The following is a 2,113-nucleotide window of genomic DNA, read 5'->3' as shown; positions in this document are numbered from 1 at the left end:
TGAACTGAAATCTGGCTTAATTAATTTACTGTCTTCTTTTCAAAGACTTGCAGGCGAAGAACCTTACAAACACTTGCAAAAGTTCGACGTGGTGTGCTCCAGCATAAAACCACCAGGTGTTACTGATGAACAGATCAAACTCAGAGCCTTCCCATTCTCACTCAAAGATGCTGGAAAGGATTGGCTCTACTATCTCCCACCTGGAAGCATCGACACGTGGAACGACATAAAAAGGAAATTTTTGAAGAAGTATTTTTCAGCTTCCAGAGCTGCGATTTTAAGGAAGGAAATATATGACATCAAGCAACAATCAGGTGAAACGCTCCATGAATATTGGGAGCGGTTTAATAAGCTTATCATTAAATGTCCGCAACATCAAATTCCTCCTCAATTATTGATTCAATATTTTTATGATGGTTTGTCTTTGATGGATAGGAACATCATCGACGCTGCTAGTGGTGGAGCTCTAGTGAATAAGACGTCAGCATAAGCCTGGGATCTTATTGCTCGGATGACTGAAAACATGCAACAGTTTGGCTCGAGGGATGTTGGACATACGAGTGGAAACAGTAACGACCATTCTATCCAATCGATGCAGCAACAACTTTCTGAGTTGACGAGCTTTCTTTGCAAGATGGTCGTGGAAAAATCTAACCCGAATGTCCAGGTCAAAGCGTGTGGAATATGCACAAGTGTAGGCCATCCTACGGATGCATGCCCGACCATCGAACAAGGCTATGCAGTGGATGTAAACGCTGCAAACTATGGTGTGAATAGACCTCCAGTGTACAACCCGTATTCCAACACCTACAATCCAGGCTGGAAAGATCATCCGAACATGCGCTATGGAAACGCAGAGCAGAGTAATGCTCCCCACCCATTCGCAGCTACGCAGCAGATACAACAACCTATTTTCTATAAGAAACAGCCACCCCAAGCACCCACAAGCAACTCAAGTCCGTCGTTAGAAGACTTGGTGAAGTCTATGGCTACCACTACCCTGCAGTTCCAACAAGAGATGAGATCGACTGTTGACAAATTACAAGGTCAGGATCAGTCAAGTGTCAGAGGAGGTAAGACAACTACGTGAAAGAGGAAAGTGGCCCGCACAACCTGAGCCAAATTCAGCAAATGTCAGTGCCATCACTATTTTCAGTGACACTATGATTGAATGTTCTTCCTGACATAATCCAAAGAATACGAGTGCTATAACACTCCGTAGTGGGAAGCAAGTGGATGGCCCAACTCCAATCTCAAAGGAGCAAAGCGAAGAGGACATTGAAAATGAGATTGGAAAGGAAGTTGAGATCCACGAAAAGGTATATCCTAATTCTGTTCTTCCAACTGAAATTAAATCGGCTCCTTTCCCTGAAATGTTGAAGAAACCAAAAAAGGAAAACAAATGAAAAGAGATGATGGAGATATTCAAGAAGGTGAAACTTAATATCCCACTTCTAGAAGCTATCAACCAAATCCCCAAGTATGAAATTTTTTTGAAAGAACTGTGCACCAACAAGAAAAAATTGCGGGGGGGGTGAGTACATTATAGCGGGTGAGAACGTTTCAGCTGTTCTCAAAAGAAAGGTACCACCTAAAACAGGTGATCCAGGTATATTTTTTATCCCTTGTAAGATTGGGAAAAATGAGATAACTAAGGCTATGCTAGATCTATGAGCTGTTATTAATGTCATGCCACGATTAATATATGACTCTTTAAATCTAAGGCCTCTAAAAGAAATAGGAATTATTATTCAACTTGTTGATCGAACCAATGCTTATCCCGATGGTATAATAGAAGATGTACTTGTTCAAGTGAATGACTTAATTTTTCCTGTTGATTTTTATATTCTGGATATGCATGATGCACATTGCTTTTATCCGCCTCTTTTACTATGAAGACCTTTTATGTGCACTACGGGAGCGAAGATAGATGTTAAAAAAGCACACTCGGCTTGGAGTTTGATGGAGAAAAATTTCATTTCAATATTTTTAATCCCATCAAATGTCCTATTGAATCTGAATCGTTATATGCAATTAATGTTATTAATTCTGTGGTGCAGGAAACCGATGAATTTATGTGATACCCGAGTTTCTCACTACTCATTGGCCAATA

General features: G+C 40.6%; 1 non-coding gene across 1 annotated transcript; it reads right to left on the bottom strand.

Moving 5' to 3' along the window:
* Positions 1-274: 274 nt before the first annotated feature.
* LOC127262713 (small nucleolar RNA R71) lies at positions 275-381 on the bottom strand. Its single transcript, XR_007841231.1, has one exon. It is a non-coding gene; the product is annotated as a small nucleolar RNA R71 (small nucleolar RNA).
* Between the last annotated feature and the right edge of the window lie 1,732 nt (positions 382-2,113).

The sequence above is a fragment of the Andrographis paniculata genome, unplaced genomic scaffold, assembly GCF_009805555.1.
Source record: "Andrographis paniculata isolate CXL003 unplaced genomic scaffold, ASM980555v1 Contig65END, whole genome shotgun sequence".
Classification (NCBI taxonomy): domain Eukaryota; kingdom Viridiplantae; phylum Streptophyta; class Magnoliopsida; order Lamiales; family Acanthaceae; genus Andrographis; species Andrographis paniculata.
Note: the sequence above shows the minus strand (reverse complement) of the source record. Positions and strands in the feature narration are given on the sequence as shown.